Raw genomic sequence first — 23367 nt, forward strand, 5'->3', positions numbered from 1 at the left:
GGGTTCAAATTCCAGCTCCACTACCAGTTTCAGCACCTGCTAATAGAAACCCTGGGAGGCAGCAGGCGATGGCTCCAGCAGCAGGGTTCCTGTCACTCTCAGGGAGACTGAGTTCTCAGCTCATGGGTTCAGCCTGGCATACATTTTGGCTGTTGCTGGCATTTGTAGAGTGAACTAGCACATGGGAAATGTTTTATTAGTCTTGTTCTCAAATGAATAAAACAAGCATGTTAATTAATTGAAAATTGGAAATTAATATATCAGTTATCGATAACAGCGGCCCTTCAGTGAAAGCAGGGACATTAAGGATGATTAAAGAGCAATTACATGCACGCATGAAGATAAATTCAGTTAGGGCAGGTACATAGATAACATTTCTGATTTAGAAAGATTAGGAGAAATAACAGAGACACTGAAGCTATCAACAGTTTATTGTTCAAGGGTTAGTTTATAAGGGGAGACAAAAAGGACATGGCAGATCTTATATAGCCAACTGAATATTCCCATTTGACAACCAAAAACAAACGAACAAACAACCACAGGGAACAAGGGGGCGGCACTGTGGCACAAAGGGTTAAGGGACCACTTGTGACACTGGCATCCCCTATGAGTGCTGGTTGGCAACTTGGCTGCTCTATTTCCAATCCAGCTCCTTGCTAATGTTCCTGGGAAAGCAGCAGAAGATAGCCCAAGTATACTCACATAGAAGACCCAGCTAGCATTGCTGGCCCAACCATACCAGTTGTGGCCATTTGAGGAGTGAAACGATGGATAGAGTATCTCTCTCTCTGTGTCTCACATAGCACAAGTTCCAAAAGTTAAAAAATAAAACTAACCTGGGCTAGGTGCAGTAGCCTAGTGGTTAAAGTCCTTACCTTGCACCTTGCACACACAGGGATCCCATATGGGCACTGGTTCTAATCACAGCCACGCCACTTCCCTTCCAGCTCCCTGCTTGTAGCCTGGGAAAGCAGTTGAGGATGGCCCAAAGCCTTGGGACCCTGCACCCACGTGGGAGATTTGGAAGAGGCTCCTAGCTCCTGGCTTTATATTGGCTCAGCTCTGGCCATCATGGCCACTTGGTTAGTGAACCAATGGACAAATGATCTTTCTCTCTGTCTCTCCTCCTCTCTGTCTCTCTGACTTTCCAATAAAAATAAATACATCTTAAAACAAAAACTGAAGTTTGAACCCACAGGGGTCCAAGTACTCTTTTGCCATTGCCTATCTCTCATGTTTCAGCTCTTCAGAATTCCTGACGTCTCAGAAGTGGCTCTAGCAAGCCCTATATACCAGCACAGCTGCCCAGCGGCTGGAGGAGGAGGAGACATGGGAACTGAGGAGCCAGCAAATCAGTGGCTGTGTGTGCTTTGCAGGGGAATATATGTTAGTCAAAAGCACAGTGCATGGGTGATATGAATGTGTGGTATGAGGTGTGCTATGTATTTGTGGTATGTGGAATGTACGACAGGCTTGCATGTGCGGGGTGTGTGGTATGTGGAGTGTTGTGTTTTTTGTGGTGGAGTGTGAGGTGAGTGTGCCTATGTGTGTAATGTATATGTTAAGTAATGTGTGTGTGATGTAGGTGTGCTGTGCATTTTTGGTATTTGGAGTGCATGGCAGGTGCGCATGTGTATGGGGTGTATGTGGTATGTGGAGTGTTGTGTTTGTGGTGGATGGAATATGAAGTGAGTGGTATGTAGTATGCTGTGTATTTGTGGTATGTGGCAGGTGTGCACGTATGTGGGATGCATGTGGCAAGTGGAGTTTTGTGTAGTTGTGAGTGTGCATGAGTGTGATGTGTGTGGTATGTGGTATATTGTGCATTTGTGAGATGTGGAGTGTGTGGAGACTTGGCTGATCAGGAATAGGAGCTCTAGCCATTGAACATCCCATTTCCACTTCCACTGAATGCTGAAGTGTGCCTGGGTCACAGCCCAGTTCCCATCCCTTTGCAATGTCACTGTTGATGAGGATTAGAAATATCACTGGGTACAAGTACTTACACTAAGGCTTCTGCCTCTCACTCCTGTTCTCCTTCCAGCAGGGCAGGTAGCCTGGCGGGTGGGGTGAGACAGTGGGGGAGAGAAGCAGGTGCTCCTGCCCCAGGCGTCTGGGCGCCGTGGTCTGGAAGGGTGCAGTGTACTCAGTGTGCGGCCCACACTCCCACAGCTCACTCTCACCGGCTGCGCCTCCAGCTTCCACTCCAGGAAGGCAGGGCCAGACAGCCCTGTACTCTCCCAGGACAGAGACAGGCAGAAGTGCTGTGTCTCTCTCAAAAGACCAGCGTGCCTGCTAGATTTAAGGTGGCTCCGTGGAGAAATGCCAATGTGGTGTCAACTTCCCTTCTCACAGGCCAGGTCAAAATCAGGCAGAACACCTCAGACAGCCTTATCTCTGGAATATTCATACACAAAAAGTGATGTTAAGCCTCCTGCATATCTTGATTACTCCCTGTAATAATACTAATTCTTTAATAGAAAAGCTTGAGGCAGATGCTTAGACAAGCAGTATAGGCCCTGCCTGGGTCACTTCCATCCCATGAATTCCTGGGTTCAACTCCTAACCCCCACTCTCAATTCCAGCTTCCTCTAATGCACACCCAGGGAAGCGACAGGTAATGGTTCAGTATTTGTGTCCCTGTCACCTATGTGGAGGATCTGAATTCAGTGTTGAGTTCTGGCTTTGGCCCAAGCCAGACCTGCCTATCTCTTGTGGGCATTTGAGGGTGAACCAAAGATAGATCTCTCCCCTCTCCTACGTGTTTCAAATAGATTTTTTTAAAAAAAAGATTTAGGTGTCCCAGTTGATGAAAGGCTGTGTAACATCTATAGCCATACTTTGCCCTGGTTGGAGTACATTTTTAACAGTTGGATTGACTCAGCACATAATAAACAATATCTCCATGCAGATCTAAATGTGAGATTGTGCATTTTATTGATGAGATCAGGTTATTATGTGTATATATGTCAACAGTAAACACACACGTCCATTGTTAAGATTCTTGGGAAGCTTTTTGGTACAAAGAGGGTTCTGCTCCTTAAAGTAGCAGAGGATGGGAAATGCCTCCAGGGGCGTGTCCTCCCAGATTCTTGTGTTTCTCAAGCTGTGAGACTTAATTATACCAACTAAATTAGCCAGCTGAGGGCTTTCACCAGCCTCCCCGCACCCACTCTAGAGAAAGGGACTGGGGTTAGCTTTGGGGCCCATGGCTAGTCCAGGCTGCCCTTAGGCTGCCTGGGATTCCCCACGGTGGCCACTTGAATCTTGTAGGAGAGGAGAAGCATCAGTTCACATCCAAGTCAGATGCCCAACAACCTGCCTTCCCTGCAGGCTAGCTCCCTGTCTAGCTTCAGGGCTTTCTTCTGTAGGTGTATCCTTAATTCATCAACTCATTTTAATTCTTTCCTTGACATAGTTTCTTTCTTCCCCTGCCTAAATACATATGCAGCTGTATCTTTCCTCCTTTCTTCCTCCCCTGAATATGTGTGAAATTTTTAAATAAGGTGAGTTCTCAGGAACAATAAAACATAACCCTGGGGGAATGACTTGCCTAAAGAACGCTAATTATACACCCAAGTAAATGCTCAGCCTTTTACAATTTTTTTTTTCCTGTAGCCTGGTGTGATCCAGCCCTCTGGACCAGAAGGAAGAGCAAATAATCCTTTCCAAAACTCCCTCTTCCACTTAGCTGTGACTGACTGGGCCTTGCTCTCCTGCTGCCACTCAGAGGAAGAAGGGGAATCCTAGAAAGCAGCTGGTCTGACCTGTCTGTTTGCCCCTGTGCCAGGCACTGTTAAGTCTTCCCTGTAGTACAGTGGACACATTCAGAGCAGCAGACGGTGCGGTTTGTGAAAGCGTTTGCATGGGTGCAATTCCTGGGAGGCCCAGCTCCGCACATGCACAGTGTTCCTGCAGGGGTAAGTCATGTGGGATTCCGCGGGGGCCATTTCCTAAAAGGCTTTGAGAAGAATGTGAGATTAAGTTGCTTGAAATTCAGTCTGCACAGAATGTAAAGCCATTAGAGGGTCTGGGGATAAAGAGATTTAATAAAAATGGTGCAGTGGAGGTGGCTGTTCAGTCTCCCAGTGAAGAGGCTGCTTGGGAAGCCTGCTTCCGCTTTGCTGGAGGGCTGGTTTGAGTCTCGGAATGTGGGGAGGAAACTCTCACAGAAGATATCTATCTTCTTAATAAAAAAAATGGATAAATGAACTTTAAAAGTAAATTGTAATGTTTTTTAAGAATGCACTGAGGTCACTACAAATAATCAGCATTAATTTGAGCACAGTGTGTTCCAGTCTGCTGGGATGTCTTCCAAATCAGCCGCCAGTGGCATAGGCTATCGCTGATCAGGTTGGAAGAAACCACTGGTGTTCTTAAACTTAGCAGCGAAATAACCAGATGCTGTTGTCTAATTAGGAAGGCCATGAGAAAGATTTTCGCCTTCTTCTAACACTCCCTTCCTACTACAGCACAGTGCTTGAGCAGGAAGCTGACCAGCATCCTCGAGGGAGAGCTGGGAGTAGCTAGAACTGGGACTTGGCTGGCACCTGTGGTTGGTAGCTTTACCTGCTATACCACAACCCCTGTTCCTCTTCCCTTGGTTTTTACATTTTTATATTTTGGGTAGCAAAATGCAACAGAGAGACTGTATAGCAAGGTAAGAGAAAAGAGGAGATGTCTAGCTACAAAGGACGATTTGAAAACGATATCTGGAGTTAAAGGATGTTTAAGAGAATTTGAATCTCAAGAGTTCAGGTTTACCCCATACAGCATGTGAATTCTCAAAATAATGAGCAGGAGTCCTCGGAGGAGGCACAGTTGCTTCATTCTCCGCACAGATTTTGCTCCCTTTGATACCAAAGTCAAGGTTAGGCCTTAACAGCCACTACTCAACCACCTGGTGGTCTAGAGAAACCATTGATTCCTATCATCTATGGAGGAGAGAAACAAGGAGGACCCCCACTGCTCTTGCTGGCTGCCAATGTGGCACACAGCATGCACGCCTCAGTCTAGTCCAGGCTCTGTTCTCCCCAGCTTACAGCTCCTCCCAGGATTGGAGGAGACACACACACCTTCCTCAGATGTGTGGAAGCTGTGAGGAAGTAATATGCATTGTGGATGAGGACTGCTGCTTGGAATTCAAGAGGCTAGAAGTGGCTGGTCTGTGGTCACATAACCAGTCTGTGCCTAACTTCACAACCCTCAGAAAATTCTCAGATTGCAGAGAAATAATCTGCCTGTGAACTCCACAGAATTACAAATGCCAACAGAATCCCAACCCAGAAAGATATTCTACTCTAAACTCTTCCAGTTTCCACTGTTAAACTTAACATTTCCAGATTTAAATCCAGGCACAGCAGATATTTCATGGGGGTGGGAGACAGGAGGGAATCTTAATGTATTTTCCTATGGTACAGTATTTTTTTTCTTTTTCCTTATACAACACCTTTCAAAAAAACAGGGCTAGGAATGTTACAGTTTTACACTTATCCTTATATTTCCAGTAAAGCTTAGACTGAATGTTTTAAGGAAAACTCTCAGATTTGTGTATGTGTGAAAAATCGAATAGTCAAGTTTTTGAACTCAAAACTTTTGAACTGAAAGTTGCCCTCCTCCCAATTTAAAATGCTTTCTGGATTGTATTTACTTAAAACCTAAAATCCAAGGGGTGCCTGTGAGCTAACAGGAAATCTAAGCCTCACTGATTTAGAAAGTTATTGAAGGATGGGTACAAAATAAGTTCCCTTGAAATTAAACACCTGGTTTGACAGTTTCACTAGTTACAGTCCACCCTACAGAGGAAGGCCAAGGCCTGTGGCCAGGCAGACAGATTAGCCACAGTTACTCAATAAGACACCATTTAGTAGAGACAAACCCTGGGAGAGAAACCTAAGAAGTCCTGTGCATATCCAAACAGGAGGCCAGAGTAAAGAAATCCCCTTAAGTCACTTTCGGCTTCATTAGCACATGAAAATGGGGTAATTGAACATTCTTCAGCCTTCCATCAAGTGCCAAAATCAATCATTCATGGAAATTAAGTTTTGATAAGAGGTGTTTAAACACTGTCAAAGACTTCTTGAATGTGTCATTCTTCTAGCCTTAAGAAGATTCCAGCTAGTACTTAACTGTACAAAAGGACTGAAGAATTAAAGGTAGCAGTTGTATTGTAAACTTAACAATATTAGAAAACTCAGGAACCGGAAAAGGAAATCTAACAGAATTCATTGTCTATAAAGATACTTCTTTTGGGGTTGTTGTTCCCTTTTTCAAAAAGGTAATGTTTTGATAAGCTTATGAGGATATATGTTAAACTAAACAGAATCTAAGAAAAAGCACTTGCATGCCAAGAACATTTTTAATCACAGAGCCAAATGTATAAAATGGAAGGGGATGTAACTTCGATAGTTTTAGTATCTGTAAATACTTTAATACCCCCATTAACAACATAATGAGGCATAGCTTTACTATAGTAAGCATCCTCTCAAAAAATTTCACCTAGATTTTGTATTTCCAATGACTGAAAAGCAAAACCTAATCATTAATCATAATCTTCAACAGAAAAGAAAGAAAATTAGAAAAATCTATTACACCCGCACAAGCAAAACCTTCCCTTTTTTGCAGAAACGTTATCATCCAAACCACAGGAAAAGCAGAAAGTCAGCCCCTACAAAGTCACTGGGCTCTTTTGCCAAGGCATATTCTCTCAGCCTGCAAATATTTACAAAGTGCAAGAAGTCACTCAGGTTATGCTTATCTTGGGTGCCGCAAACATCAGTCTTTTAAACAATATAAGTCAACAGTTGCATTCATTAATCCCAAACAAAAGGATTCTGAACCTAGGCACTGAGCTAAAAGATGCACAATCTGCTTCAATATTTGTGTTGGCGTGAACATTCCTGACTCCTTCCTCCCTCCAGAGGTAACAGTTCCTACATGCATCTAGCAGTTCTGGCTCAGACCCTGAGCAAAACCTTGGGTCCAACAAATGAAGAGTAACAAATGTGCCGCCCAAGCGCCAGACCCCTGCCCCCCTTTCAGGTGGTGTAGTCCTTCTGACCATCTGCAAACACACACTCCCACATTTTGTATTCTCAGTTACAGACTTCAGAAAGGCTGGCAGGGCTGGGGGGTGTGAATGTGAGAGAGGCCGGTGTTGTGGTACAGAAGTCAAGCAGCTACTTGGGATGTCAGCATCCTATGGTGGAGCACTTGGTTAGAGTCCCCACTGTTCTGTCTGCAACTTAAGTTCCTACTCAGTTCCTGGGAAAGCAGCACATGATAGTTCAAGTACTTGGAACCCTGCAATCCAAATGGGGGACCAGGATAGAGTTCCTGATTCCCGATTTCAACCTGCCTCAGACTTGGCTATAAATGGGCATCTGGGGAATGAACCAGCAGATAGAAATTTCTCTCTTTCCTTCTGTCTTTGTCAGGCTGTCTTGAAAATGAATAGATAAATACATCTTTTAAAAGGTAACCCCCCTTTCTCCACAGCCACCTCTCACTGGTGACTCTCTTTGGAGAAGCATGCCCCGCATGTAAAGCAACAGTGCTGGGACATCCTGGAACACAAAGCCACGTGGCTGTGCAAGTCAGGTATGCTAAAGGCTAGCAAACTCCTGATGGGAAGGGCAAGTTTATGCTTCATTCAAGTAAAACCACCTACAAAACGTAAGACTTGACTGAGCAGGAATCAAAAGCACAAATGCTACTTGGAAATCTTCTTCCCCAGTGATCAAAGACAACAGCTAACCAATGTTGCCTGGAGAATGGTTCGGAGCTCAAAAAAATCACCTGACTGCAACCAAAGACAATTTCCAACGAAATACACAAGCTAAAGATCATTTTTACCAATTATCTACAGAAAATGAGGAAGCAAGGTAGAGACTCAAGCCCTAAGAAGCAGGACTGAGATAGGGCTTGTGAATTAAATGAAACAAGCAGACTACAGCAGGGCACACTTAGCACCCAATAAACCTGAAGTCTCCGGGGGTTGGGGCTTTATTAATAGGTGCAGTGCCTTCCCAGAAGCCTGCCCTTCCTTCTAATCAACTCTTTCCTTTCCTTCTCCATCCTGAGAGAGTTAACTAAATTATTAAACACTTCCTGACTGTAAGAAGCAGGACACAGCAGCCCGAGCTTGCCGGGGAGTCTGGTTTGTGTTCCTGTCCTGTGAAACACTTCCCAATGCTCCCTTTCACTCTCAGAAGCGCCCTGCTTCAGACAACAGATTCTATGATCACGTTGCTGATGATATGTAAACACCAGTATTCACACATGGTCCCACATGCGTCTGTAAAGGAATTTATTCTCTGATTACTTATGTCTTGCTCTTTGCTAACTTGGAATGTATGAACTGACATAACAGAAAGAACAAAGAGCCCAAAACTAACATCACTGCCTTTAACCAAGACTCCCAAACATCATAATATATAATCCTATTGAGTGTTCCACCAAAGAAGAGTCAACTCCAGTGCTTTTCTCTTGGCCACACTCAGCTGAGATACCTGGCCAAGCAAAGCCTAGATCTGACGAGGCTGAGAAACAGAAAAGTCTATGACTGTGCCCTCTCCAGGTACACACAGAAGCACCCGGAGCCTTTCCTTAGTAAGTCACAGTATGGAATCAATCTTCTAGTAGGCAAAAGTAACGGAGGAGAAACTTTAAATATTTGTGACACAATCCCACTGGATGCAGATAATCCAAAGTCGTCTTTAGGTTTGTATAAAGCAGAACACATTTCATAAATCAGAGCTCCAAGTATCTTCCTAGCTTTAACTTTCAAGTTTGTTTCTAAATTAGATGCCTTAAAGATGATTTAAAAATTTTCTCCAACTAAACCATGACAATCCTAGTTTTAGTCATTTCCCCAAATAAGTTATGAAATCTCATGTTGTCACCATTCTTTAACCACCTCTAACCCACAGCATCAACAAGGTAAATGTTTCTAAGCAATTCTCTCCAAAGTTAAACATTAAATCAAAAAATTAAAACACTGCTAAAAACCTGGCGATGACCTGAAGGCATTTTAAGAGCAGCAAAGGTTAGAAGGGCAGTTCTCAAATAACACCCATTGTTCTCTCTCTGCATAAGGACTGAAGGAGAAAACCCATTACCTGCTTTTACCTTGCCATCTTAATTCAAATGCTACTCAAGAAAACAAAAAACCTCAAGTTTGCAACCCAACACTCCTCAGCAGCTAAATCAAACTGATTTTTCTCTCCTTCGGGTGTGCTGGGGCAGGGTGGAAGTGCACAACAATTTACTGTTTTCAGGCATCAAAATTCAGAACATCCCAACTGATAGCACATTTGAAGCTGGCTGAGGTTAGGATCAATTTCCCAGGCCATTTCAAAGCAGACCCAACAATTAAAATACAGAAAATATTAAATGTTTCCAGCTTGGAAAAATCAGTGGAGTAATTTACAGATATGAGTATACAAGAAAATATTTTATAATGCTTAGTCACTTCAGAAAAATAATACATACTGACCATAAAACTCATGGAAGATCAAAATAGTATGAATAACTAAAACAAGTTTGAAAAATACAGTTGGGAAACTCACTGTACCTTGGCGTCAAAACACAGTTTATTCCACTGTAGAGAGATGAGGATAAGCAAACATTCCAATGAAAAGAAAAGGAACTTCACCAAGCATTTGTGAAAGTGGTGGGCTACTTAAATAAGGGTGCTTGAATAAGTAAATTTTCATTTGGGAGAGAAAAATACATTCCTATCTCACAAAACGTAAAACTGCATTTTACACAAACTGAAAATGGAGAAAATTGTTACGAAGCCTTTACAGGAGTAAGCGCACCTGTGACTTCAGCATGAGGGAAAGAAAGAAAAAAAAAAAACAATAGCATAAACTCAAAAAGAAAAGCGTAAGAGCCCAAAAGAAACTCTAAAGGAAAATTACATATCATTATGTTACAAATTAGGGTGGGCGTTTGATGAGGTAGTTAAGATGCTGTTTTTAGGGATGTCCACATCCCGTATCAGCACATCTGGCTGGAACCCTGCCTCCTCGCTCACATAGAGAGTAGAGGCCCAAGCACTTGAAATCCCATCTGCCACCTCTCAGAGGCACTAGCAGGGAGCTAGATCAGAAGTGGAGCTTCTGGGACCCAAACCACACATTCCACATATGCGATGCAGGTGTTGGAAGCAGCAGCTCAACTGACTGGGCACAATATTGCCCCCATGTCCCTGAGGGTTTTGATTTTTTTTTGTTTCTAAGATTCATTTATTTTGTTATTTGAAAGATAAAGTATTAGAGATAAAGAGAGAGACCTTCCATCACTGGCTCACTCTCCAAATGCTCCCAACAGCAAGTGCAGGTTAGGTGAAACTAGGAGCCAGGAACCCAATCCAAATCTCCCACCAGTAGAAGGGGACCAAGCCCCTGGGCCTTCCTCTGCTGCCTCCCAGTTACAACAGCAAGGAGCTGTATCAAATGCAGCAGTCACTGGCATGGAATCAGCGATAAGACAGGATTCAGAATTGCAACTGACAGATTAAATCACTGCACCATACTGCTGACACCATGTCAGATTTTTAAAAATAACTCAAATCATACTACAAACACATGCAAATATAACCGTAAAACTGCAAAAACTAGGTATAAAAGCAACCTTGGTGATGAAAGAATGAGAGAACAGAGGTAGAATATTTGGGAGACATAAAAATAAGTGTTTATTTTTCAAAACCGAGACAGGGTCCAGTGTGGTTGCCTTACAGGGTCAAACCGCTGTGTATGAAGTCAGCACTCTCACTAGACGTGTTCTAGCACTTCCATGAAGGTGCTCCACTTCTGTTCCAGCTGTCTGCTAACGTGCCTGGGAAGGCAACAGAAGATGACCCAGAGCTTGGGCCCTTGCCACTCATGTGGGAGGCCTGGCTGGAGTTTCTGGCTCCTGGTCTTCGTCTCGCTCAGGCAGGCCTGGCTGTTTCAGGCATCTGAAGAGTAAACTAGAAGCTAGAAGATCTCCTCTGTTTTCTCTGTATTTGCTTTTTTTTCCTCTGTCACTTAACCTTTCAGAAAACAAATAAATAGATTTCTAACAAAAAATTAACAAAATTGAGGCAAAGGTGGTTTCAATGAACCTTAAAATAGCTGCATAAAAGCTAGTATGTTCAGTATAGCTTTTGCTAGAGTTGAAATATATGAGGGACTTCAAAGTATGGTTTCAATAAACTATATTTTTAGTGGATTTTCTTTTGAGAGGCAGAGACAAAGGAGGTGTTTTCATCTGCTGGTTTACTGCTCAAATTCCCCCAATAGATGAGGCTGGATTAGTGTTAGATAGGGGCCAGAACTGGGAGATAGGAATTCAATGCAGATCTTCCACATAGGTGGCAGGCAAAGTCATCACTTGCTGCCATTCAGCGTATGCATTACCAGCAAGCTGGACTCAGGAAACAGAATCAGGACTTGAACTTATCTGTGCATTACCATATGGAATGTGAGTGGCTTAAGTAGCATCTTATCTACCAGCCCAAATGAAGTTTTTACAACCATCACAACGGTATTAAGATACTCTAAAATTTAAGTTAGATATTCTTTCAAATATCACTGAACTTCACCAGTCCAAAGGGAAACCAAGGCACTGCAGTTAGTAATCCCAAAGGTTACCTAGGCTTGGTGGTTAAGCATTGGGTCTCAGACTACTTTCCTCAGCACTCAAGGCCCTGAACCAGTGACACATGATGGAAGGCTGGGAACTGGAAGGTATGCTTAGTTACACCTGACCCATCACAATGACACCTAAGTCTGAGAGGACCAGGCACAATGCAAAGAACCCAGAGGTGCCAACGCAATAACCAGAGTTCATAGGAGAAATGCCCTGGGCCGAGTAAACACTGCCCTATGACATCAAGTCCAGGCACTGGCATCAAGGGTGGACAGGATGATGACCAACAGAGCACAGAGACCAGAGTGCCTTGAATGGGAAGCTTTTGGAAGGCCATTGGGTTGGTTTTGTATAGAAGGAACTGATTCTTGCTTATTCTGAGTTATAGTGATCTACCGAATCACCAGTGATTTTGGTAGCCCAGAAAATTCTGGAAGTGGTGTTTTGCTCCAGTTTAACGAGAAGAATTACATGTCATGTTGGCATACAAGTTCTGTTGTAATTGCTCACAATGCTTTTTCTAAATTTGATCGAAAAGAGTTCATGTTATTATCTTGAAAATTCCAGCGAAAACGCTACCAGATCAACAACCCTAGATGATGGGCCCGGCGGCGTGGCCTAGCGGCTAAAGTCCTCGCCTTGAACGCCCCAGGATCCCATATGGGCGCCGGTTCTAATCCCGGCAGCTCCACTTCCCATCCAGCTCCCTGCCTGTGGCCTGGGAAAGCAGTCGAGGACGGCCCAAAGCTTTGGGACCCTGCACCCGCATGGGAGACCTGGAAGAGGTTCCTGGTTCCCAGCATCGGATCAGCGCGCACTGGCCCGTTGCGGCTCACTTGGGGAGTGAAACATCGGATGGAAGATCTTCCTCTCTGTCTCTCCTCTCTGTATATCCGGCTTTCCAATAATAATAAAATCTTAAAGAAAAAAAAAAAAAGAACCCTAGATGATGACAAATGTCCTTCTGATGACAGTCCTTTGACCATGGTCTAACACAAGATGGCAGATGATGAAATGAAATTCTGATGGAGAACCGAGAAGAAGTGTTGTTTTATTTTAAATAAGGTGAACTGGTTTCTTTGAATCCAATTCAGGACGATAGTATTTGAGACTGGTAACCCTGTGATACAGAAACATGTAAATGAAGTAAAATTAACTGTCAAATATGTGGAAATATACCAAGAGTATCCATTTGTCTGCTGGGTGTATTTATGGTCCAAGGAGTGCATCAGTCAAAATGTTGTTCTCTGTTTAATTTTTTTGTCAGAACTAGGGATAGGAAATATTCTCAAATTCAAGGTATTCTAAAAGTTTTTTTCAAGTATGGCTCTACTATTCATTTTTAATTTAGAAAACAAAAAAATGTTTATTCACCCGCCAAGTTTCAATTTGATACCCAAAACAAGATACATAGATATTTCAGGCAGGAAAATCTGTGAGAGGCAGCAATGTTAACTTAATAAGAAGCACCTTGTTAGAAAACCGATTAGAAGAAAACTTAATTTGTAATAAAAATATTTAAAATTCATACAAACTTGTTGTACTGTTCCTGCATATGTTAATGCAAAATAGAAAGGAAGCAAACACACAGCTTCCCAATAGAGCATTTCTGAACTCTAATAACTGGCTTACTTTTTAATTCTGCTTAAGCACACAATGCCATTTTACTAACTGAATTAGTTACAAAATGTTGACTCTCAGCTGTCAGATGTGAATAAATACTATAAAAATTGATCTTTTATTTCAAGCAATGATGCTCATCATTACTGAAGTTTTAAGTTTCCCAGTCAAAAGAAACAAAAATATTTTTCTTCTGCACTGGTAATGTTTAACACACACGCTTTTGTTCTTATATTACCCACAGATTGCATTAGAATTCATAGAACCATATTTAAAATTTCATTAGGGAAAACCTCACACATATTTTACTCAGGCAACTGTTGAAAGACATTCTGCCTGGTGTACAAAAACCTTCCTCTGCTTATTCAAGTTTTAGAACTTTAAAGGCTAAGAACAAATGTAGCTAAAATATTGAAAGAAAAAAAATCTTCAAATTAATGAACTAAGAAACTAACATGTAAAATTTAACTACCGAACAATCAAATAGTACTGAAATACTATTTGAAATACTATTTGATCTTTTTTTCAATATATTCTCTGGAAACCCAAATGCCCAATGTAATGTCCTAAGATCTCACCTTTTGCTTTCCAGTAATTTCTACACCTTCTGATTCTATAGTTCCCAAAAAGTGAAGAAATACTTCTAAATCCCATTTATAAAGCTTGCTTAGGAATAGCACTCTTTAGAGAAGCACCCTTCCAACCTTCCTTTCCAAAACGTTGCTAAGTGAAGTGATAACTGAAAACAGTACACGTGCAGTCTCATCACCTCTAACCCATTATGGAGACCAAAGCCTGGCCTGAGAAACATCACTGACTTTACAGAACAAAGAAACGACTTGGCTTAGAAAGGACGAAAATTTTACCAACAACTAAGCAAATCTCCTAGTGTAAATAAAAATGAGAGTAGAAGCTAAATTTTTTATGTTTTCCATGACAAATGAAGAAGTTCAAGAACAATTTAGACAGCTAGTAAAAGCTATTTGGAACCAAATGCAAAAACAATGCCATTGAAACAATTTTCAGGAAAGTTAGCTTGAGCCATCCCAGTGGGTTCACATTGATTGATGAGACCTTTTTCCATGTACCAAAGTTCCTCATCACCCACTTTTTACTCCCATGCTGTGGTGTGCGCACAAAACCACGTGCCGTTTAAATCAGGTCACCTATCTAGGAAAGTTTTACTACTCAACTCCTGCAGCATGGAAACATGGCACAAGGCAGTGAAGTGAAAGAATCCCACAGCCATAAAAGCAGAAAGCAGCAGCGGCTTATGTGAGGCCAGCATTTGTTTTTTTTTATTTACTTAGATGTGGCAAGCCAAAATTGTGGTGATGTGACTCCAACCCAAGAGACAGTTTATTAGGCAGACACCAGTATTGAACTCGTGTCAGAAACATAGGATCCCAAGTCCCCTCTACTAGAAGTAGGCTCTGGAAATGGCATCACCAAGACAACTCAAAGCTGTAGCAGCCCAACAGGCTCCAAGAGATGTGGACTGCAAACAGCACAGGGTCCTCACTTTGTCATATTCTTTTCTGGAGATATATATATATATATATATATATATATATATATATATATATAAAATTTTATATATACATTTTATTTTATTTTAACTTTATATATACAAACATATAAGATATATATATATATATATATAAAGTTGAAATAGCCATATTGGAGGTGGGTGTTTGGTCTAGGGGTAAGTTAGCAAGCTGCTAAGACACCCACAGTTGGGTTCCTGCCACCCATGAGGGAGATAATTGATGCGGGTTCCTGGCTCCCAGCTTCAGCCTGGCCAAACTTCAGTCACTGTCAGGCTCTGGGGGAGCAGACCAGTGAATGGGAGTTCTGTCAGTCTCTCTGCTTCTCAAACAAACCAATTAAATAAATAATCATAAAGATCTGCCGGAGGATGATTGGTTATTCTTGCAGAAGAGGCTGAAGTCTGTTGGAAACCAGATTTGAAACACGGCATACATTAAAATACACACCAAATGGCAGTGGTTTTTGGGTGGAGGGGCTGAGTGCTACAGAAAACATGTCCACATTCAGCCTCTTTCTTATGTCGTAGTAAACAGATAATTTACAGTGACAACTCTTTAACACGTAACATAAAGAACTGCTAAGTGAATGGATATTACATATTGCATGGGCATGCCACTCAATATTTTGTCTTAGTGCTGTTTACTCAAATTTAGAAATGCTTATTAATGAGCTTCTACTGTACTGGCAAAACTCTTGTTTGTGACAGACCTGATAATGACTAGAGAATGATTTTCTGTGGTTGTAACTCAGGGTCCTAGAAGTTCGATGTCACTCAGATTAAATGATGCCATTTCAAAGCTGTACTGAGATGCACAGGTGCTTAAGCATGGTTCTGAAAAACATTTAGATGATCAGATGGAATGCAAGTTAGGAGAGTGACCAGGATTTCACCTTGTCCTGCTGACTTTTTAAAAATCAGGACCAAAAAAAAAAGTTTTCAGTGGCATTTCCTAAGACCAGAAAGAGATCAAATTAGAAGTGCTGGGAGCCAGGAGGGGAGCCTTGGCCCATTGATATATATATTTATATATATATGTTTATATATTTATATATATTTAGCATTGATGGTGGAAATGACGGTATGCCAAGCTTCTGGGACAAATGTTTACCGGTGTTGCTTGTGCCACAATGTTTAAAAACATAATATTTTAATTTTAAGCCCTATAAACTAAATGTCTCCAAAAATTAATTACACTTGTTATTTTGGATCAGAGTTTGTGGCTGACAACACGTGTTGGAGACTTCATTGCGACTCCTAATTAAAGGACCAAGTCTAGTTGACTGATGAAAAAAGAAATTTAATTCAAAGCGAGATGTCATACTGTGAAAATAAACCACTCTCCTCCACAAATCTTCTCCCTGGCAGGAAGGCGGTCAGAGGGAGAAGAACTGCTCCGCGGTGGGCACCGTGCATCTAGCATCTAGTTGATTCTTTTTCCCATTTACTGGGTCCGTTGTATTCGTTGCAGCTAAACGACAGCCACCTGTTTACCTGCGCTGTTAGTTTCAGGAAGCACTGCTACACAAAACACCTCCAAATTAATTATTTCCCCGTTTGTTCCTGTTTTGAAAATTTAAGAATCAGTTCTATAAATATCAACAATATTTTTAGGAAAAAAACATTTCCTTAAGTTCCTAGAAGGTTCCGTTTACAACTTAAGAATCAGAAACGGACACAATCCTCGGATGCCCGAAAGGGCTGAATCTTTGCGTCCAACCTGGGCAAGAGAGAGCGAGGCAGCGGGTGGTGGATGCCTGGAGCTCAGAGGAAATTGGACCGAGGCACGATAGGCGCCGGGGCTGGCACCTGCCCAGACCCTCTTCTGCCCGATCCATTCCAATACACTAGCCACCACCTGAGGGCTTGAAGCACAGGGGATAAGGTAAGGCCGAGGCTGCATTCACAAGGGCCAGTGGGAAGCCTTCGATCTAGGCGTTATGCATGCTGCAAAGAAAAAAAACCACATGCTGTGACGTTCTCAACCAACCGCCCTCTCCCTTCGCCAGAAAGCCCAAGCCTGGGTGTGGTCTGTGGAAGGTATTTGGACCTACGCACTGTACCCTGGCCAGGTAGGAGCACGCACTGCGGCACAGGGGCTGCTGCGAAATTTGCGCGAAATCCACAGCTCCAATCACCCACAGCCCTAACTCCAGCTCCGTGAAGGAAGTCTTTGGCAGGACTGGGGAGCCCGAGGCAAGCCCTTCCCCCGTGAGCTGATCTTGTCGAGCCCCCAGCGGAACTTTAGAGTCCCAGTTTCGTCTGCTCTCAGGACCCCACCTCGACTCTTCCCATCTCTTCCAAGGGGAAGCAAACATAAGCGCGCGATTCTCTTTCCCTTTTTGGTGTGAGTGACTTTACAATAAATAGGGCTAGGGCTTACGAGTTAAGGTGCATGCCTAACAGAGAGACCACCTCGGTCCCACCATGCGTCCTCACTCATCTCTGAGTGGAAGCGTCCGTGCCTTATATTATTATACAATTTGGGCGGATGCAATCCAACCGAGCTCGCAGCGTACTTTCAGGCTGTCATCCGGTGGCGTCTGCCTCTTCCAGGACGACCCTGGGGCCAGCGGGAGTCCGGCTTGGAACCCGATTCCCCTCCCCTGCAGCGGCAGTGTCTTACCTGGGCGTTGCCTCCCCAGGCGCCCCAGGAGGGTGCCTGAGCTCCAGGCTGGCCCTGCGCTCCTGCTCCGGGAGCCCCATCCCCAAAGCCGCTCCCCACCCCCCACGCCCCACACCCCTGCTCCCCGTCTCCCTAGTCATATTTCGCTGCGCTTTGGGACACTGGGTGCAGCTTGTACGTGACCGACGGACGGGGACTCACTGCCCCTGCCCCGGTTGCACGAAAGTCCACAGCCTTGCCCCCTTGACCATTTCACGAATTCGTAGCACAGAAAGTTTACATTTCCAAACAGGGGTAGATCCGAGTTGGCGTTGCTCACCCGCCTCACAGGGTGGACATGAAATCCTGCTCTTTAAACACACACACAACGCAGTGACCCAGACCAACGCCCATCTGTCTACCCCATCTTATGAAATACTACTACATGCCCCAGGAGAGTGAGCTGTACACATTCCCAATTTTTACGGATTAGGTGATAGCACAACCTCAAAATCCACGCTCTTGACCATATGCCTAACCCTGGGGCGTCCTTCTCACTAAAAATCCTGAGCAAAAGGGTTTTTGCCCTCAGGATCCTTGAAAATCTGTTTGCAAACGCAACCAATTTGGCTTTTCCAAGCCCCTGCGATTCCCCCTCCCCGCGCTGTCTCTGCGGCACACCTGCACGGCCTGGGCTCCGTCCTTGGCACCAGCGACCCTCGGCCTTCCAGAGTCCCTTCCCCGCGCGCCTCGATGGACTGGGAGAGCCAGCCACGGCTAGCAACTCACTGAGAAGCAACTCACTCTAGGTCCTCTGGCCGGCCACCCACGCGCCCCTGTCCCAGGGCTGGGGCCAGATGGGACTGGCGGCCGGCTTGGGGCCCGGGTGCCTTCTCAGTGGTGTCTTAAACCAATGCTATTGTTATTTAGGCTTAGTAGAACTCACTTTTTGTCTCGGAATAGCTTTTTTTGGGTTGTGGGGGCAAAACTGAGGTGCCACAGTGACACCTCCTAGCAGTTTCTGAAAATGCAGAAACCTTGCCTTAAATCGGAGCTTGAGTTCCTTAGGATAGAGAACGGAACGTAAAGGTCCAGGTGCCCTCCAGGGTCCTGTGAAAACCCTTTGAAAGGAGCGCGCACGCCTGCACCTAACTGCCCAGAAGCACCGGTGCACGCCCAACAACCTTTGATTCTGGGGAAATAGGGACGTTAGCGGGCCTCTTTGGGTCATGGCTTGGGCCCAGGAATTTCGGACTCCTTCCAATCAGTGCCTTGCGCTGTTGTCTGGCGGCCGAGACCGGTAACCCCAGCGAAGAACCAGACAGGACCGAGGCCACGTCCTTCCCGGGACCTCCTGGGGACCCACACCTCACTCCTACCCCGCCAAAAGAAGTGGGCCGGTGAAAGTGGTTGTGCACAACGACCAGGAGCCGCCGAAGGAGGGCCGACCGACTCTCAAAGTGGGCAGGTTGGGGGACACAGGGTCGAGCACTCGGCACCCGGCACCTGAGGCGACGGTACGCCCGCTTACCCGCTATTCGAGACTGAGGCTGAGGGAGCGTCTCCCAGCCGGCCGGCGCGCGTCTCGCGGGGACCGCCCTGGGATTGGGCGGCTGCGAGTCACGTGACGCGCGGCGCCTGGCGCCCCGCCCCGGCCTGGCGCGCTCCGGGGCGCGGCTGCTAGCGGCCGCGCGTCTGCTTTCACTTTCTGCGCTCAGGGCCGTCACACCTGAGGCGAGCCCGCGCGTTCTTTTTTTTTTTCTTCTTCTTTCTTTTTTTTTAAACAAAGGGATTTTGAGGGGGAATCGATGCTCCGGGAAGGCATTCTGAGGAAATAAAGAGTTGTGCGTGTGGCTGTGGGCGGGCGGCGCGCGGGAACCGAGGAGGGGGAGGGGAAGCTGACCCCCAACTCCGCCCTCCGGGAAGGAGCCGGCGGGAGACGTACTGGCTGGGACTGGAAGGGTAAAATGGAGCTTGTGGTTTTACACGCCTAGTTCTGCGAAGTTACTGGGGCTTCCAGGATCGCAGCACAAAGCAGGTCTGCAACCTTGCGAGCGCTGACTCGGTTTCTGGTGGGGTGGGGGGATAGTGGGGAGGGAGGTGCGCGTCTGGAAAAAGTAAGTTGGCCCCTCACCTGGGGTCCGGGGCGGTTGTTGGAAGCGCACCGCACAGCTCCGGCGGCGAGCCCCGGGGCGCTCGCAGCTCGCAGTCGCTGGGGTTGTGCCTCAGCCGTACAGCGCTTTCGGGGCGTTGGTCTGAAGCCATCTCCCGGGATCTCACACAACCCTGTTCCCCTCAGAGAGGAAACACCCCAAATGGCTAACGTGCGCTTGGTTTGTTCACCTGTTCGATCATGCGTGTGACCTGTCACGTAGTGTCCAGTGTCTGACCTGGGCACCGGTCAGAGGTTGCTGCGTGCGGTACCCAGAGCGGGTGGAAAGAGTTCTTTTCCGAGAAAGCTATCTCCACCACTCCTTAGTACAGGGACCTCCTTCCCGTTCAGCTCAGCCCTGTTTTTTTTTGTGTGTGTGTGTTTGTTGTTTTGTTTTCTTAACATTCGTACACATCCGGGGGAGGGGGGAGTAAGTGGAAACCAGGTGAAGTGCGCATAATTGCCTAGCGCGGTGCCTGGCACAGAGTAAACAGTTATTAATATTGAAGTTACACAGTGTACTTCCTCTGTGTGGTTTTAGCGACAACATTATAGTGTTCCCTCTTCCACGCTTTATTTTTATATCGAGGTTTGATTAGGGAGAAGGGAAAGCTCATGGAGCAATTTGCTTCAATTGTATGTTGCGATAGTAACTTCCACTAACTAATTACATGTCATTTTGAAAGTATTTCCTCAAATTTGTTCTGAATGTATAATATTGCCTTTGAATTTCTTTAACTTCTCCCATATACTTTTACAAAATGAGAGGGTATGGCTTTATACCACTGGTTATTTTGCAACCAAACATGGTGACTCCTTGAGAGTAAGACGTTATTATTTTTGCTAGGCAGTTAGCTGAAAAATGTACCAAAAGTGAAGTCTAGAATGAGAATTAATTTAATCACTCCCCATCACATTATTTTTACTATAGGCAGAAAGAGCAGATACATAGGATATTAAACAGCCGGTTGTATTTTTAGACTTAAAGAGTTTATTACTTTTGGAGAGAACTTATTTTCAACTTATGCTATAGTCAAAGGCTTCATGCTCCAGTAACCAGAGTTTAACAAATAAAAACTAATTACTGTATTTTGATCTCTGCTTTTGTTAGCAAACTTGAATGTTTGAAATGAAAGTTGTTTTCACTTTAAAATTAGTGGAGAGTTGGTAGGCAGAAAGAATATCTCTGGTCTAACTCTCCTGAGCTCTGAAGTCCCTGTTTCACAGATGGCACTGGAACCACTTAGCTGGACAGTTAGCCTTCTGCATGCCTGAAATGAACCAACTGCCAATCAGAGATATTGAGAGAAAATGTTCCGTCTACTGAGCAGGCACATCCTATTTTTCCTCGTCATTATTCCCTAAACAGTACAGCACTGCGACTGTTGACATCGCTTTTGCACTGTAGTAGACATTCTAAGCGGTCTAGAGGCAAAGTATCCAGTGGGATCAGCATAGGCTGTGTGTGTATCAAGCACTTGGGCAAATCTATAGATTCTGTTGACTTGGGAGTGGGTGGCAAGACCCTGGAGTCAGTCCCTCCTGGATAGAGAGGAACAACAACAGTATAGGGAGCTAAATGCATCCCCTTCCTTACCCTTGTCCATCTGCACATTCTAGAACCTTGCTCACTTCATCCTGCCTGCCATCCCTGCTACAAACTTAAGGGTCGTTTTTCTCTCTCCCTCCACTTGCAGTCAGTCCTCAGGTGCTGCCTGCCTTAACCTCCCTCATACACCCTGGCGACATGGCTTCCCCTCTTTCTCATTCCTCCTGCCCCAGACCAGGCTGTCCTTGCCTGTCATTATCATGCTCGCCTAGTCCCTGCCTTGAGTGACTTATCAGAAAAGCAGATCTGAACATGCCACTCACTTTTCAAGGCTTCCCATTACTTCCCAGATAAGAATCTAAGCTCTTCCCCACACCATTCAAAGTCCATCTACCTCTCTAGCATCTCCTCTGTCTCAACTTCTTGCCCTGTCCACACATTCCAGACCCAGTTCCTTCATTCTCTTCTATGCTGTTAGGTGCCTGCTGTTGTCCTAAGCACCTGGGGATACTTCAGGAGCCAAAACTAAGATGTGTGAGTTTGTGGAGCTGTGTGTGTGTCTCTGTGTGTGTGTGTGACTGAAGCATAAGCACATTCAACAGAAAGCGGGGAGAGTAATTCCAGATAGGCTGAAAAGGTCACTCAGTAAAGGAGGCGTGAAAGGAGCTGAGGCATCAAGCCCGTGTGGACCAACAGGAAGATCAACTAGGCAGAGTAAACAGGCAGCACAAAGTCTTGAGGCAGGTGTGAGCTTGCACATCAAGGAGAGAAGACATGAGACAGGGCAGAGAAGAGCTGCAAGGCGAATATCTAATCTGAAAATATGAAATCCAGAAGGCTCCAAAACCTGAAACTTGTTAAGGGCCAGTGTGACACTATGGATGGAACATTCCATAAAAGATTGCATTCAAATTGTAGGTGTGATAAAAATACTGTCTCTGTGAATAAGTCAAGGATGGAACATAAATGCATTTCTTTTTTAGACTTGAGTCTCATCCTCCTGGTGTTTGACAATGTGTATGCAAATATCCCCAAGTTTGAAAATACTGGAAATTCAAAAGCTTCCAGACTCGAGACATTTCAGACAAGAGTTGCTCAACCTATAGTTGGAAACAGGACAGACAGAAAGCAGAGGGTGTAAAGTGTCAGTGGGGCAGGCAGTTGTTACCGCTGGAAGAAGTTAGGGGTTTGCTTTGTATCACTGTGGAGTTAACTGCTTGTGGATGTACTCGCCCCACAAGCCCTGCTGTTTAGGCCTCATGTCTCCTCCAATGGGGCTTTCTGTTGGGCACACCGTTCTCTTAGCTAGGTTGCTGCTTCAAGCTATTCCTTTTGATGGTCTCTTACCATCATTTGCCATAATAGTTGAGACTTAGGTCTCAAGGAAGGGTTTTCCTGACCAAGTTCATATTTGGCTCTCCAGAACCCAGTGGAGACCCTCAAAGGCTTGACGAATGAATAAATGAAGGATAATGTTTGTTTGTAGAGCTCTTGTGCATGTCAGGTGTAGTGTAGTATATATGTGTTCTTTTTTTTTCTCCTCTGCTGCTTCATTCCCCAGATTTCCTTAGTGATCAGAACTGGCAGGGAGAAAGCCAGGAACACAACCCAAGTCCCATATGTGGGAGGCTGGAACCCAATTACTTGAGTCATCATGGCTGCCTTCTAGGATCTGTATTAAGTAAAAGCTGAAGTTGTCAGGTAGAGCTAAGACTCAAACCCAGGCATTCTGATATGGGATATTGGTGTCTTAATCACTGGGAAAAAGACCTACTCCTGCTTATTAAATATGTTTTTGAAAACATTTATTTATTTGAATGTCCAAGAGATTGAGAGATATCGATCTTCCATTTACTGGCTTCCTCTCCCAAAGCCCTCAGTGGCTGGGCTGGGTTGAGCCAGGTTGAAGCCAGGAACCTGGAACTGCATCTGAGCGTCCTCTGTGGGTAGCAGGAACTCAAGTACTTGAGACATCATCTGCCATCTCCCAGCTGCAAGTGTAGGGAGCTGGATCTGAAACAGAGGGGGCACTGGATCCCCATCACCGTGATGTGGGATTCAGATGGCCCAAGCTGGGCTTTCACCTGTTGCATCACAAGGCGCACTGCTGTGTAATCTTGAAGCAACCCACCCAGGCAACTTAATCATACTCATTTTGCAGAATAGGAAATGAAGTTCAGCGAGGTGAAGTGACCTACCTGGAGGCTCTGTGCTACTGAGCTGGGTTTCAGAGTCAGTTGGCCCTTTGCTGCCCT

General features: G+C 44.8%; 1 protein-coding gene across 1 annotated transcript in view; it reads right to left on the reverse strand.

Annotated features, from left to right (window-relative positions):
• Positions 1-18971, reverse strand: part of PRDM1 (PR/SET domain 1) — a 120026-nt gene extending 101055 nt beyond the window's left edge. The window contains exon 1 of the mRNA XM_058660287.1: positions 18943-18971. The gene's annotated coding sequence lies outside the window, so the exon portion shown is untranslated. The remainder of the gene's footprint in view (positions 1-18942) is intronic.
• Positions 18972-23367: the final 4396 nt, after the last annotated feature.

The sequence above is a fragment of the Ochotona princeps genome, chromosome 1 (assembly GCF_030435755.1).
Source record: "Ochotona princeps isolate mOchPri1 chromosome 1, mOchPri1.hap1, whole genome shotgun sequence".
Lineage (NCBI taxonomy): Eukaryota > Metazoa > Chordata > Mammalia > Lagomorpha > Ochotonidae > Ochotona > Ochotona princeps.